Here is a 12,265-nt window from a genome sequence, read left to right on the forward strand (position 1 = left end):
CACATTATCCCAGTACTATGTAACTATGTAAGGCGGCGTGTTAGAAAGTCTTTTGGAAGTCCTTGCTAGGTTAATTAATTAAACGAGAAAATGGTGATAACGCTCAGAGGACGAGAATATCACGTGATAGAGCAGCTTAAGGTGTTTATCTAGGTAGAACATTTTGTAGAATTTATCTAGGTAGAACATTTTGTAGAATTTTCAGTTGTTATTTCATTCGATTGATTTTAGATTTTTATCTACGATTCAGATAATAGCCCAAAATGTTATCCACGTGTAAAACCGCAATCCTACGTCGACTCTACGGAATTCATTAAACTCAGTAAATACAATCATAACTCATTTTGTAGAGAGAAATATTCAAATTCTCTTTGATTTCTAAATGCAATTTATTCAATTTATGATTTTGATTCAACTGGTTTTTCCGCTACAATCTGCAAATACAGCTTTTGCGGTTAGTAGCAGTTGACAGCGTTTCAAAACAATCATACAAACTATTATAAATCACTTCAAACCATTTCGATCCTCTTAAAATCAAAAATTGGTTTCAGCTAACGTTTGCGGGCGGATAAATAAATATAAAATTATTTTTAAAATATTTTAAATTTTAAATTAAAAATTAACAATGGAAATATTATAAAAATATATATACACATTTTATATTTCAATTTAAATTCACAAACAGTATCGCAATTTTTTTTATAAAAACTTTAAATTAGCTATTCATTAGAATTTTTAACAATTAATATACATACAAATATAAAGATATATACATATATAAAATGCAACAAAATATTCTTTAAAAAGTTTTAATATAAATCTTCAAAAATCATTTATTAAAATTATAACTTTTAACTAATAAAAATTAAATAAATAAACAAATTATTATTATTAATCATACTATATTAATAATTATTATACACAATATCTTGTTCTTATATTTTTATAATGTTATAATATGTATGTATTGGTAATTTATCATCAAACCGTTGCAATATCTCATAATCAACCAGTCACAAATATCCCGTAAACGAGATAATTTTCAAACGTTGTGTCAGTCATACAAAATGCTAAATAAAGCTTGAAATCGCAACCACCCACATCCGCAAACTCTTGCAACCGCAACCACTGCGTTTGAACCAGTCGGACCCTGAGTAATCTGTTTGTTAATTTAAAGATTTTAAGGTTAAAAATGATTGTTAGATTAGAGACAGAATGTCGGGTTGTTCGTAACCTAGTGGCTGCTGAGCTCTGCCTTCGGGCCTTGACGTCGGGGGTTCGACCCTACTTACCTCAGTTTGAGGATTAAAAGGTCCAAAAGTGACCAGTTGACAAAAAAAAAAGATTAGAGACAGAATTGTTAGAATAATTTTATAATTATTTATCTATATTAACGCTAATTCTAGATTGACAATATGTAATTTAGGTCTTATGATATTAATAGATAAGAAAGTGTTATTGACTGCCTAACATAATCTTAGATAAGAAAAATACCGACATAAAAAAATTGGTTTATGATTTTGTGAATTATCAAAAGTATATATATATATATATATATATATATATATATTTAATTCTTGTCAAGACAATTGAATTTGCAAAGAAATTTGAAATCCTAAGATCTAGGCACATATAATCTCTGAATTGAAAGTTGACTGATTTGAATATTATGATTTGAGTTCAAGAATGGTTTTTAAATAAACCCTTAATAATTCGTCTGATCTGCAATCCTGATTTATCAGAGAATGTCCCTAAGTCTAGCTCTTTTCCTAATCGAACGTAAACTGTTTAAAGTTCTCTTTGTTCACATCAGTGTTCAAAAAAGTGTTAGGCGCTAAACGGGCGGTGACCTAAATTCTAACACCTAGAACAATTAAGCGGACGCCTAGATTATTAGTTAAACGGTTTAGACATTTATAAATTATAAAAATAAATATATGTAATATTTTATACTAAATAATAGTAAAATTATTATTTATATAAGATAAAATTATTTTCATAAGAATATATATTATAATATATAAGTTGTATAATATATGAATAATAAATTATTGATTATTTATTATAATATTGTAATTATCTAGATGGTTTAAAAAGTAATCGCCACGGTCATGTAACGCCTAGTGTCTACGCACCACCTAGACGACCGCCTATACCGATTTTTAGAACACTGGTTTACATTACATTCATATTTGTTTAGCTTATTTCGAAAACTGACATTTGTTGAGTGATCTTGAGTCTTTATGGATTAGACCCCTAAATATTATGACTGCACCTCTGAATTTCCAGAGTATTTCATTAGGGACTATATTTGAGCATATAATGTATTTTGAAAACACACTTTGAAGCAATTAAGAAAGTTAAGAGTGCACAGATGGATTTTCTTACATCAAGATTTGAGAAGCTGGAGATGGAAGAACATGAATCTATATCAAACTTCAGTTCTATTCTCAGTCTGCTAGTTCAGGAGGCGTATACACTCGTCAAAGACTACAAAGACAAGAAACTAGTGAAGAAAATTTTAAGGTGTCTCCCAGCAAGATAGCCATCTCATAATGCAGCAATGTCGGTGCATTTTATCATAGATTAAATTAGCTTTCACTAAATTATAGGTATGGTTAAATCCCATGAGATGGAGTTTGATAGTGTGAAGAATCATACTGAAGTGGAGTGGTAATTGCTGAAACAACAAGTCAGAAAATCAGAGAGTTAAAAAATGTGATTCAGATAATTTGTGTGCTTTAGCAAGTCCTACATGATGTGATACAAGGATATTAAAAATCTGTGTGAACAAAAAATATACAAGAAGCTGGCGAGCCATTTGTCAATACAGAAGTGAAATATCAATTTAGGTGCAAAAGAATTCAACACCTAAGTGTAAATGTGAACATGATGAGAAGCAGAAGAAAGATAAATCCTTACTAAGGATGAGTGAGAATTGATCAGAAAAGAAAGACGTGCTCAGTCTCGATACATTTGGTGCATTCAAAGATGAATAAAGTGCATCATCTGACTCAGATTTGGATACATAAGTTGAATTAACTTCAAGAAAGAGTATCATGTTTTGTATGACAAGTGGTTGAAACTCAAGAATAAAAATATACAGTTTCTCAAGAATAAGGCATGTTCCGAAAGAAGAATTCAATTACTTAAGTTAGAGCACTATATGGTGCATAGTCAGAAGGAGAATGTGACTCAGAAACCACATCAGGAGCAAAGTAAGTTGGTTGAAGAACCCTATGTATAAAAGAGAAGAATAAAACTATTGAGTAGAGATGTCAATCATGGACCTGGACCGCGGGTCTGGCCCGTAAAGAACTGTCGCGGGACGGGATTGGGCCGAGATTTTACAGACCCGCAAATTAGCGGGCTTTGCGGGACGGGTCTTTGCGGGACTGGGTCTTTTGCGGGACGGGACGATGCGGGTCTGCGGGATTACAAAGACCCGCATTTTTTTCCTATTCAATTCTTGTTTTACCTCAAAAAAAAAAAGAGTGAAAAAGATAATTTATGTGACTTTCCTCTGAAAAAAGAAAAAAGCTTCAGCAATGATGATTCGAGCTCCGACGATGATGTTTTGAGCTCCATTAGTGTTTTAATTTGGTGTTTTTTAATTAATTTTGGGATTAACAGCTTAGTTTTGGTGTTTGATTATATTTAGTTTTTATTCATTAAAATTAAAAAATTGGTTATGAACTTAGAAGTTATAAACTAATGAAAAACATATTCTGAAATTATCTTTAATTGGTATGTAAATATGTTTGAGTGTGACAAAATTAACTATAACTATTTTATTTGGTTAAGATAACATGAACAAGACTAAGCTCTGATCAAAGCGGTAACGAGAATAAGCTATGGTTAGAGCCTTGATCGACTAAGCTATTTAATTCTATAACAATGATGTCGTTCAGCTGAAAGAGTTAGTCTTGTTACTGATTAGAGCCTTCTTCGATATGTATTTTATTCTTTATGTTCTCTCGTTACTTATCATTGTTATCTTGTTACATCAATAGAATAGAATATACATTAACACCTCATTTTTACATGCACTTTTTGTTTGGTTATGACTTCATATATATATATATATATATATAATCATCTCATGTTCTATATGCACATTTAATAGAGAAAATATGCATAATATATTACAAATTTTGAAGAATTTGCATTGTAGACATTTCATGTATATTAATTATGTGAACTTGGTTATGTAGAGGAGCAGCCTGAGGCATCTTAGAGCAGCATGCAGCATCAGGAAGTGTTCTGGAGCGGCCTGCAGTGTTAAGCAGGATCGGATACATTACATTAACGTATGTCCCGCGGGACAGCCTGTGAAGGAGTGTGCAATTTGCGGTACGGGCTTGGGACGACTTTTTGGAGACCGCAGCCCGCGCGGGCCTGACCCGCCGTGACCCGCAAAGAGATGAGCCCGCTGCGGTACGGGACGGGACGGATCAACCTGTTTGACATCTCTACTCTTGAGCAAAAGGTCAGCAATCTGATGGAAGTTGTTACAACCAAGTAAGAGAAATCAAGGATGATGGAACACGAGCTGAATGCGAATCGTAAGTAAATTCAAAATGAATATGTCTCTTATTCCAATAGTTTTCTTTGGTCCCTTTTAAAATATTTTTAAGTATATTATATTTTTAATTCTAATAATTCTTGTTATTTTAAAACCTTACAAATATATTTATAGTTTATCTAATCATCACCATCTAAAATATTGGGAGGCACAAAAAACTGATTTGTAATTAGCTTTTAATTATGATTTAGATATAATCTAAAATAAAATTACTAATAAAAATTAATAATATAATTGACTACTATATATATTTGTTAATATAAGTTTATAGATACTGGTAAGAAGTTTAACAAATGTTATTCTGATTAGATATGCCTATAAATATGATTTTAGCTAAAAAACCTTACAAATTTTTGTTATTTATAGAAAGTAAAATTATATATAACTAAAATATGCCCTCTTATATTTGCTGTCCTGAGCGGCCGCTTCACTCGATTAATGCCATAGGTCGGCCCTGGCTACATGTGTATATCGAAGGAATTGTCTCAAAACTAGAATGACACACATCGTCAAGATTCTTTACTGAAAATGTGTACCGAACTATAATCAAGTGGTGTAGATTATAGTTCAATACACTAAAATTGACTGTTTTATTACTGCAAACTAATAGTGTAGATGTATTATTTGAGGTTTAATTCCAAATGACCAGTTTACATTTTATTTCTATGAGACCAATATTAAGTTAAAACAACATGGTTTTGATTTTAAGGTAACATAAACAGCAAGTAACACGAATTGAATTGAGTTTCAGATTAAAGAGAATGCTAGCATAGGGTGAGTTGATCGGGCGTCAAATGAGAGTAAGCCAAACAATTAGTCAAGTTCAATTTAACACTAGTTTAGAACTCAGATCACTTAAGATAGATCAGTCCACTGACGTGGTGCTTTGCCTTTTGTCAATCAATCTCAGTACCTAAATTGTCATTTGGACTGAGATGCAATGACAAACATTAAAATCAAGTCCGATCTGCTCACAAAACACCATAACATCTACTTTCGCTGGATAGAGATGTGATGCTCATTCAAGTTATGTCTAGCAACCTAATACACTGTTAATGTACAGGTTAAGCCTAGGTTCATGCACTAAGTGATTAGTTTAAATGCAAGCTTTAAAACAACAGAGAATAAAGACAATCAATTTATAACTTATTTGTGTCTAGCTCACGGATCTAACACCCTAACACCCTAGATTAAGAAAGCTGACTACTCAGCCATGAAGGAAGAAAACACAAAGATAGAGATTGAATAAAACATGGAATACGATTGCTGACAAAAAATAGGGTTCAAGAGGTTCTTCTCTAAATCGAGAGAGATGGCATTCTCCCTTTACAAACTAGCAAATCCCAAAGTATCAAAGCTTTAGAGTCTGGTTTCTCTCTCAAAACACTACAAGAAAACGTTGTCATAACAACCAGACATTACGACAACTAAAGTGTCGTAAAGTTACGTCGACATTACCTATTCTTTACGACGAAAAGGACAATCGACGTAAGGTAGACGTAAATAAATTGTCATAATGTAGACGTTATATTACATCTCCATTATGACGAAATATATTTTTCATTGTGTTTAGTCGTAAACTTGTTGTACATTTACGACTGCAAAACAACGAATAATTAGCATCTAAATAACGACACTTTTACGACCTTTGAAACGTGATAAATGTTTGTAGGTAGGTATAATTGTTAATTGGTTTGTGGTAGTATATGCGTAGTAACATTCCCACCTACCAAACTCAAAAATTTCCTATAAATATGGTGTACTCTCTCATTCTAAACATTCAAAAGAAAACAAAATGTCTCATGGTGGCAATATCTACGAGATCCGGAGTTGGATGTATGCACACAAAAATTCAGCGGGAGCAGTGACAGATGAATTTCTCAACGGCGCAGAGATGTTCATGTACCAAGCCAGAAAAACACCTCTTATGCAATTGGATTTGTTTGAAAAGGTTGAAGGTTACTCGTTTTGTATTTCGGTGTTCAACTTCAGCAGAGGATAAAGTCTGAGTCATGGAAACCAGCTAAAAGTAATTTTGAGGTGGAGAAGTTTGACGATCAAGAAAACTTTGGATTGGGAAAGTTTAAAAATGCTTATGCGGCTTGAGCTTCAGGGTTTGGATTTGTTCTGGAGGAAAATGAATCCAGCAGTTCTGTTAAAGAAAAAGAAAATGAAGGTGAGGTCACATAAGCTAATAATTCTCCGGTTGATCTGCTGAAAAAGGAGAAAGATAAAATAGCAAAAAGATCTTATATGATCTTCTCTTAGCAACATGATCTTACTAAAGGTGATGAAAGAGATAACAGATCTAGGAGCGTGGCAGGCTCTACAAAAGGATTATCAAACTAATGTGAGTGATGAGGACCAAGCCATCCACGTTCTATCTAGTCTCCCAAGGCAATTCGACTCACTGGTTCATACACTTAAATACAGTAATGGGAAGGAAACTTTGACTCTGAATGAAGTAACCAGCTCTTCATATGCCAAGGAAGTTGAGCTAAAGAAAAAGGGACTCATTGGTAAAGCTAAGTCAAGCGCAGAAGGCTTGGTTGCGGCCAGGGGTAGACCTGAGAAGAAGATTTCTGGTCAGAGGAGTGGAAGATCCAAGAGCAAGGATTCAAGGTCTAAATCTAGAACAAAAAAATCAACATAAACCTAGAGAGTGTTGGATATGTGGAAAGAAGGACAACTCAAGAAAGATTGTCAAGAAAGGAAGAATGAGAGAGCAGCTGATTCTGCAAATGTTGCAAAAAAAAAAGAGTTTCCTATGATCTTGACAACAAGTGACAAGATCCCATGACAGAATGGGTGATGGATTATGGTTGTACATTACACCAGATAGAGATGCCTTATTTGATTTCAAATCATTTGAAGGTGGAAAGGTATTGATGGAAAACAATACTTTCAGTGAAGTCAAAGGTATGAGCAAGCTGAAGATTATAAACTCTGAAGGAGCTATGGTGATATTGACCGATGTGAGAAACATGCCATCTATGAACAGAAATCTCATCTCTTATGGTCAGTTGGAAAAGAGCGGTTGCAAGTATGAAGGAAAAGACTTCATTGTTACTTTCTACAAGAACGGTCAGAAGGTGATTTCAGGGAAATATCAGGATGAATTGTATTATTTGCAGGGATTAATGGTGAAGGGGGAAGCATCTGTGGTAAAAGCTGAAGCGAACTTCACAAACAGATGGCTCTCAAGGATATGGCACATGAGTCTCAATAACATGAATGTTCTGGTCAAATGAGGCTATCTAGACGCAAAGGAGGTCCACACTTTGGATTTTTGTGAAGACTGTGTGTTTGGAAAGTCCCACAAGCAAAGCTTCCCGGAAGGTAAACACACTACCAAATGTATTCTCTAATACATTCACAATGATTTATGGGGCTCAGTTTTGGATGAGCCAACTCTGTTGGGATGTAGATGCTTTCTTACATTCATCGATGATTACTCAAGGAAGGTCAGGATCAGATTCAAACAATGAAGAAGATAAAGTGTCTAAAGTCAGATACTGGATTAGAGTTCTGCAACCATCTGATGGATAAGCTGTGTCAAGACTAAGAGATTAAACGGCATCAAACTTGTGTTTATATTCCGCAGCAGAATGGTGTTTCTGAGAGAATGAAAATGACAACAGCAGACAAGATCATGTGCATGTTGGCCGAAATTGGGTTAGAGAAAAAGTTCTTGGTTGAGTCAGCGTCTACTGCAGTTTATCTGATAAACATGTCTCCTAATGCATCTTTGAAATTTCAGATTCCAGAAGAAGTGTGGTCAGGGTCAAAGGTTGATTATAGTCATCTTAGACGGTTTGATTGTGTTGCTTATGTATACAAAACAGATGACAAGTTATGTCCAAGAGCTATTAACGGATTCTTCATGGGGTACCCATAGAATACTAAAGGTTACATTGTGTGGTTACCGGAAGAGGGAATGTGTACTATCAGCAGGAATGTAGTCTTTGAAGAAGAAAAGCTGTATAAAGATCAAGATTAGATGGAAACAACTAACTCTAAGAAGAAGAAAGTCACTTTTAGCATTGATATGATTCAAGGACCGACTACAAGTGGTTCATTTCATGATTTTACTGATCAAGGTGAAGAAGTTTCAGGAAGTGGTGAATCTACTGGTCAAGATGGAGATACTTTGGGAAGTTCACAATCAGAAACTGAATCAGAAGAGGAAGAAGAATCTGAGGAAGAGGAGGAGGAAAATCAGAGTCAATATGAGTCTTTGATGATTATTTGTTGGCACGAGACAGAGAAAGAAGAGTCATTAGACCACCATCGAGATTTAAAGGATCTGATTTTGTAGCTTATGATTTTTCAACAGCAGAAATATTGGAGATAGATGAAACAAGGTCACTAGCAGAAGCTAGAAGGAGTAGAGATTGTATGAACTTATAATCTATAGTCTAATGATAATGATCAAGTCGATTCCATGATTTAAAGTTCATTCCATACCGGACCAGACCGGTTGAGGGAGATCTGGAGAATCTTATTATGTCACCCAAAATGACCACTCCTTCTGTCGGAAAAAAGGAATGTAGTTAGCCTAATCATTGGGATGATGGTTGGATCAGCAACTTCTCTTCAAGCTGGACATGGAAGGCTGGTTTTGTCAACTCATTTCGCGGAAGGATAAGTGGAACCAGGCAGTGGGAGAGGAGAACCAATCTCCAGATGATAATGAGACTTATGAGATTGTTCGAAAGCCGAGAGAGCAGAGGATAATCGGGTGTAAATGGATTTTCACCTTAGAGCAGCAAGAACTTCAAATGGTTAACTCTGGGAAATCGACAAAAAGTTTCAGAGGATCAAGTCTAAAAAGGAAGTCTGGAGCAGTTCGGTTTTAGAGCTGAGGGTCACCTGTAAAAGTGATATATCTGTTTTTTAAGTGGTAAAGCTAGAAGTTTTACAATAATAATTCACTAGTTGAGACTATGACGAACGTCTCAAGTTCATGTTACAGTTGAGGTAAATCGACAAAGAGAAGAAGTTTTTTTTTTTGTTTCAAGAGAACAAGCGCAAGTGACCAAATGCAGAAGGTGGAGATTTGTGAATTATGTGCACATGGTTAGTAAAAATATGGTCAGGAAAATTATGGTCATTTGCATATATGGTCAGACATTCATGACCAGGTTATATGGTCAGGTGAACCATGGCTAGACACATAGATGTTCATACATTCATGACCATATTATATGGTCAGGTAAACTATGGTTAGACGCATATATGGTCAGACATTCATGACCAGGTTATATGGTCAGAGCATATATGATCAGGTTCTGTCGCGAGAAAAGTTTTTCAAATAGGCTTTATTGGGCCAAAAATGAGACTAAAGCGGTTTTGGACAAGGTCCAAAAGTTTAGGGAGTCATCATATATATTCTTAAATCTAATTTCTTGCCCCCTAACACTCAAAACACTATTGGAGAGATAAGAGGCAAGAAAGAGGAAAAGAGAAAATTGAGGAAAATCTACACCAAAATTGAAGAGAAGAAGAAAGAGGATTTGGTCAAAGTCTAAAGCTACTTCTTCTTGATTAAGTGGTGGGTTTCATCTCTTGGGTACACAAGTTCAGTAAGCTTAAATCTTTAGCTTATTGTGAAATATTTCACTAGGTGAATAGTGAAATATTGTGTAGGAACCTCTTGTAAGAACCACTTGATTCTAGGGAATCTTTGAGAGTGTTCTCTGGATGTACCGCAAGTGAATTAGGTAATCAAATCTTTTTGTTAAACAAATTCAAACAATAACAAAGATGTGCTAAAGTTAATTAGTCAAGAGAGATAAATCGGATAGTTGGTTAAAGTAAAATTCTCTACAGATCGATAATTTCATTTCAAAGATTACAACATGAAAATACACAAGACAAAAAAACAAAGGTGGAAGTTATAAGACCACCCACAACGCTGATTTTTAACAAAATCCTTAGTATTAAAGTCATTATAATAATCTGTGGGATCCATATAATTTAAGAATATGTGCCACTTTAATCCTTAGCGAAGGATCAATCTTTCGACAAATTCGTAACTGTGCGCGGGTCCCACGCCACGTGGGGACCCGTGATTAGCTTTTTTTTTGTTTTTTCTTTGTTTTTTTTTTTAACTGAACAAAAATTAAAAATAATAAAATAATATAAACACTTACCTGGGTTATCGAGTCTGAGAGTTACGCCGTTGCTGATGCTCTAACAAACCTACAGGGTCCAATGCCAAATACAATAAAGTGAAAATTAAGCCGGTGGATCATACTGGACCTCCAGAAACCAAAAAAAAAAAAAAACTAGAGTAAACAAAAGACTATCTAGAAGTTTGGGTTTATAATTATCAAAGGAAGTTTCAAACTGGTTAAGATGATACAGAATGTACGTTTACTTAGAAAATGAGTTATATATATAGGGAAGATTACTAAAATAACGTGAAATTATGTTATTATTACTAGAATAACATAGATTTTTTTTAATTTACTAGAATGTTTTTATGCCTAAACTACCTTTATTTTCTTTGTTAAAAAAAAAATTACAGTTTTTTTTACTGCATGTCATCAAATTTTTCTTTTTTTTTAACGAAACAGTAAAATAAATCTGCTGTAAAAAATCTGCAATACTTGATGGCAGATTTAATAAACCGTCGCAGATTTATTTTTTACCGAAGACTTAGTATCGCAAACTTAATATCATCACATACTTTCAGAAAAAGTATACCTCACATGATGGCAGATTTGATTGCACTCGCAGATTTATTTTACGTTGGCAGACTTTTAGTGGCAGATTTGTATCCTATAACAGCAGATTTTCTAATATGTCGAAAATTTTGTACTAGCATACAGATTTATCTCGTAGACTTTTTAAAATTTGGCAGATTTTTGTTTTCATGTTATGGCATACTTATACTTTCTACATTTACAAACAACAAACTTTCAGAATAAGTATGCTTCATTGTCGACGTTATAATAACACAACTATGTGATCACAAACTTCTTTTAGTTACGGCAGCTTTTAAAAGATGGCAAACTTTAATCTAGTTACGGCAGGCTTTCAAGAGATGGCAGACTTTTTGATCCAGAATCGGTTAATAAAATTAATTGGTTAACTAATTAGAATAAACAGATTCCGGTTTGCTCTAATTAAACCAAAATTTCGACCATAACTGCAATAAGTTATTAAAACCTAGGTTTTTGCCGTAAACATTCTTCTTCCTCTTCTTCCAATCACGTTCTTTGGACAAGTGGCTATTTCACGTTAATCTCAAGAAAAATTGATGGAGGAGGTTATAGCCGTTTGTGGGCAGTGGTTATTCGAGAAGGATAAGTGGATGTTTCACGTTGATAGCAGAAGAGGAAGCAAAGTAATTCCAGTCAGTGATAAGACAAGGTTTGAAGATATGATCAACATGGTTTATGAAGACTACAGATTAGATAAGAGACATGTTAATATCGAATTGAGTTACATGCTTGGCAGGAAGAGCTTGATGAAGCTAACTCGTGACACACCCCCAGTTAAAATTGGGAATTTTCGACAGCTACAAAGTTTCTTCCGTCTTCTACAATCTGACAAAATCCGTCTATGCGTAGAGGTCACTTTTAGAGACAACATGAAGACGATGAAACAGATCAACCAGTCGGGTTGTAATCATGATGAAACACCAAGCTTTTCCCAAAATGGTTTATGATC

Source organism: Raphanus sativus, chromosome 3 (genome assembly GCF_000801105.2).
Source record: "Raphanus sativus cultivar WK10039 chromosome 3, ASM80110v3, whole genome shotgun sequence".
Lineage (NCBI taxonomy): Eukaryota > Viridiplantae > Streptophyta > Magnoliopsida > Brassicales > Brassicaceae > Raphanus > Raphanus sativus.